This window comes from Berghia stephanieae, unplaced genomic scaffold (genome assembly GCF_034508935.2).
Source record: "Berghia stephanieae isolate SIO BIC M18660-M18661 unplaced genomic scaffold, UCSD_Bste_1.3 scaffold695, whole genome shotgun sequence".
Taxonomy (NCBI): Eukaryota; Metazoa; Mollusca; class Gastropoda; order Nudibranchia; family Aeolidiidae; genus Berghia; species Berghia stephanieae.
Genome location: NW_027628566.1, coordinates 1 through 5,000, shown reverse-complemented (window position 1 = coordinate 5,000; position 5,000 = coordinate 1). Strand labels below are relative to the sequence as shown.

At 36.3% G+C, this 5,000-nt stretch overlaps 1 long non-coding RNA gene across 1 annotated transcript in view; it reads left to right on the top strand.

Moving 5' to 3' along the window:
• The window catches only part of LOC144962207 (uncharacterized), an 8,409-nt gene extending 4,347 nt beyond the window's left edge, over positions 1-4,062 (top strand). The window contains exons 2-4 of the long non-coding RNA XR_013643395.1: positions 578-640; positions 2,731-2,793; positions 3,917-4,062. This is a non-coding gene — a long non-coding RNA (uncharacterized LOC144962207). The remainder of the gene's footprint in view (positions 1-577; positions 641-2,730; positions 2,794-3,916) is intronic.
• Positions 4,063-5,000: the final 938 nt, after the last annotated feature.

The following is a 5,000-nucleotide window of genomic DNA, read 5'->3' as shown; positions in this document are numbered from 1 at the left end:
TACTATGTACTCTCGACTCTCGAGTAATATTACTCGTAACAAAAAATAAGAAAAGAAAAGAAGCTAGGCTAAAAATATTTAAATAGCCCTTGTCTGTTGTTTTGCTTTACTTCGTTCGAAGTCCTAGGCTGGGGCAGGAAATGCTCGTTATTTCCGAGTTGACCTCTTTTTCATACTCGCTACTTGCATGCTAATTTTATTGACTCAAATAAGAGAAAAAAAAACGGGGATTTAGATTTTACTCGCTATTTCCGAGTACGTTACTTTCATGTTCTACTACCACTACTACACCATCACCACCACCACATCAATACCGCCATCACTGCACAACAACAGACACATCGTCATCGTCAACGAAACGCAAAATAATAGTACTAGTAATAATTTTTTTAAAAATGAAATAAATAAAAAAATCACATTGTTTGAGTTAAATGTCCTACCAGTTGGGCTATCGGGATGGACCCAACTGTAAATAACATCAGTGATCATAATGCATTTATTTCAAAACATAATTTCTTTGATAATTTTTTACAATTACACAACATAAACATGAATTACATTTTTTTTTTCACTAAAGGACAGCACCAAGAGATGGGAGAGGATTGTGCACTCTTCAAAGGACTGAAGACTTCACCTCAAGGTAGGAATTCCAGTTGGTCTCTTCTCTCTCCCCCCCCCCCCCCCCCCCCTCTCTCTCTCTCTCTCTCTCTCTCTCTCTCTCTCTATATATATATATATATATAATATATATATATATATATATATATATATATAATATATATGACTTACCGACTGACTTAAGGCCTTTCACTTCCTAATCATCCGATGGAGACGCCTCAGCTGCCTCTCTAATCATCTGTGTCATTTCCTTCCACAGTTCACTGTCTTTTGCTGTGGATGCTAAGTTCATAAGGTCTTCCTTTGATTCTAATTCTTGGTTATTTTGAAGGCGTTTTAGGTCTCGATTGAGGACAGTATAAATTGACGTGGGTGGTCTACCTTGATATTTCTTAGGTCCTGATGGGGTGAAAAACTTATTCATGGCTTTATTAGCTGGTGTATTTTCATCTCTTCTGAGTATATGCCCAAGAAGCCGCCATCTTGCCTCCACTATTTGAATGGATTAGGGTCTTTCATTACATGTTTCATACAGTATTTTATTGCTTATTTTTGTGGGGTATCGTATATTCAGGACTCTTCTCAGTTGTTTTCTATGGAATCTGTCTAATCTTTGCTCTTCGGCTCCAGTCAGTGCCCATGTTCCGCAGTTGTATATAAGCACGGATTTTACAAGGGTTGTGTATAATTTGATTTTAGTATTTAATTTAATTTTATATTTTCTAATCCATATATGTAGTAATTTATTCAATGCAGCCGTCAATAAACTTTTTCTTCTCTCCTATTAATGATCCTACTTTTTCGTGGCTCTCCATCCATCTTTCTTCCTTGACAATAATGTTACATCTGTTTTGTCACTATTTACGTACAGTTGGTGATTTTGTAAGGCTCTTTGGATGTCATTTACATTGACTTGTTTCAGACCAACAAAGTCGATGTCTGCATATGCAATTTCCATGGGGAGTTCGTTTTCAAAACGTGATTGGGCTGAAGGTACAGATTTACGCACAACTTTTAAAGCATTTTCTAGGTTAATGATAAATAAAACAGGGCTTAGGCTGTCTCCTTGTGGTGTACCCATGTTGCCAAGGAATGATTTATTATCTGAGGCACCGATTATTTTGGTGGTTATCCAGGTTTCACTTATAAGGAATCTGATTAATCAAACTTCATCTTCCATAACTATTCCTTTCAAAATATTTAACAAGGATTGGCGATTGATAGTATCTTGCTCTATCTATCTCTCTTCCTCTGCTTCTCTCATTCTCTCTCTTTCTCTCTCTCTTTCTCTCTCAATCTCTCTCTTTCTCTGTTTCTCGCTCCATCTCTCTCTCTCTCTCTCTCTCTCTCTCTCTCTCTGTCTCTCTCTCTCTTTTCCCTCTCTATCTCTTCCTCTTTGCCTCTCTCTATATATGTATATATCTCTTGCTCTTTCTCTCTCTCTGTCTCTCTCTCTCTCTTTTTCTCTGCCTCTCTCATTCTCTCTCTATATATCTCTTGCTCTTTCTCTTTCTCTCTCTCTCTCTCTCTCTCTATCTATCTATCTCTCTCTATCTCTCTCCATATATCTCTATCTCTCTCCATATCTCTCTATCTCTCTAGTGTCTGCATGAGACTTTTAGTGATCTCAAACTAAGTACTTTGATAATGTGCTCTTGGAATCTACATCTGTTTCTTATTTGAACCAATTCCCCTTTGTCTTACCTTTTCTTTGGTGCTTTAATTGTAATACTAGAACTTTTTACTATCCCTTTCTTACTTTTTACTGGCTATTATGATCTTAATGTGTTGCAAGCGCCGTAAAACCATTAAAACATTTAAATCTCTCTCTCTCTCTCTCTCTCTCTCTCTCTCTCTCTCTCTCTCTCTCTCTCTCTTTCTCTCAATCCCTCTCTCTCTGTGTTCTCACTCTCTCTTTCTCTCTTTTTCTATGTCTTTCTCTCTCTTTTTTATTCTCTTTCTCTCACTCTTACCAGTCGAGCTTTCGGGATGGAGCAAACTGTAAAGAACAATAGGGGTGAGACTGCATTTCTATCAAAAATAATTTCTTTGATTTTTTATGTCTACATTAAAAAACATAAACAAGAATTACATTATATTTATTCACTAAAGGACGGCATCAAGAGACAGAATTGGATTGTGTATTCTTCAAAGTACTGGAGACTTCACCTTGAGGTAGGAATTTCAATTTGTTCTCTCTCTCTCTCTCTCTCTCTCTCTCTCTCTCTCTCTCTATTATATTATATTATATATATATATATATATATATATATATATATATATATATATATATCCCTCTTTTCTGTCTCTGTCTCTGTCTCTATACCTCTCTCTCTTTCTATTTCTCTGTCTCTCACTCTCTCTTTCTTTTTCTCTCTAGCGTCCTATCCAAAGAGTTACAAGCAATTTATTGTTTCACCCTCTTTCTATCTCTCTCTCTCTCTCTCTCTCTCTCTCTCTCTCTCTCTTTTCCATTGTCTCTTTCTATACATCTCTGTCTCTCTCTCTCTCTCTCTCTCTCTCTCTCTCTCTCTCTCTCTCTCTCGTTCTCTAGCATCCTATCCAAAGGGTAGCAAGGAATTGGTATTGTCCATGCCATGCTATAAAAACCGGGATAAACCCCAGCTTGATGGGCCTAATGGCTCTGAATATCAGTCAAAACTCAAAGATTACAGAAATAATGATCGCTAATTTTGATTTTAATAGAAACAGTGTGCTGGATTTCTGACAAGTCAACACTTCTCACCCAACTAAAACTGAAATGAGGACCAAGACCAATGTATCCTAACATAACAAGTTTTTAAAGGGTGTCAGTTTCACAAGTGATGAAATGAATAAAACTGATCCACCATTTAAATTAACTCTTTATTTCTACCCTTACTGTTTAATAATTTGGATATTTAGTTAACAAGATAGAACTGCATACACATACACACACACACACACACACACACACACACACACACACACACACACACACACACACACATATATAGTATGCTAATAGAATTCATTATTTACCAATGTTATATAATAAAATCATCAGGAGTTTGGTGTGATGTTAACAAAAGCATGATGTCTTAATAAGTATTGATATATTCATGCGGCACGATTGTGCTCTTAATTTAGAAGTTAGTCAACCGGGGATCAGAACTTTGAGCTATTGGGATGGACCCAACTGTAAAGAACATTAATGGTGATGTTGCATTTCTTTCAAAGCATAATTTCCTCAATCATGTACCTGTTTACAATTACACAACATAAACAAAAGTTATATTTTTTTAAAAATTGTCTAAAGGATGGCATCAAGAGACAGAATTGGATTGTCTATTCTTCAAAGGACAGGAGACTTCACCTCAAGGTAGGAATTCCAGTTGGTCTTTACCCTCTCTCTCTTTCTCTGTCTTCATCTCTCACATTCGCTCTACTTTCTCTCTCTCGCTTCCTCTCTCTCTCTCTCTCTCTCTCTCTCTCTCTCTCTCTCTCTCTCTCTCTCTCTCTCTCGCTTCCTCTCTCTCTCTTTAAATATATATGTAGAAATTGGGTCAAAATCACACAATTTTTCTGACTGTTCATCACAATTTGTTGAACTTCTCCTGTTTCTGGTTCAAATATGCACAGTTGAGTTCCATTAAAATTTTTGAAACAAGGTTTTTGGGTAATCCGTCTCTTTCCTCATATTTAAAATCATAGAGTTTAAGTAGGTCGCAAAACTCTCAGCTAGCTTAGAGTTTGATTCACTGTTTGGGAGAGTTCTGATGTTCTGTTTCCCTAACAAATTGTTTGTCACCTGGTGCCATGCTGCTCTTTACATGATTTGAAGTTTCTAAATTTTGAATTGTAATAATCCTTTTTAACTTTCCTTATAAAATTATTTAATTTTCTTTTCATGGCACAGTAAATATCATGATCGACAGTTATTCCAGTTTTTTGCCATTGCTTTGTACCTCTCTCCTTTGTTTGGCCATTTTTACCTCTGAGTTGAACCAACCAGCTTCTCATCTTTCTGTCACAAATCTCTTTATAATTGTAGCATGATTATCAAGAACGTGGTAAAGAGTGGAATTGAGATCAGCAATTTTTTTTACGTTTTAAGGCTACTTTTGAGATCGATTGTAAAATTCCCACTATCATTTTGTTTAATGTTTATAGTTTGATTTAGCTTTTTGTGAGGGTGCATTTTCTCGAGTGGCAGGTTGACCTAGAATGCCTTTGTGAACACTCAGAGCGAGGTCCACCACTCTTATATCCATTATATAATTATTTGATTTAGACAATACTACCCAATCTAGAATGTTCCCAGCTTGATGTCTTGGTGTTTTACCATGCTGATAAAGATCGTTCGGTTGAAATCTTCTGAATGCTTTTCACAGTTGATGACT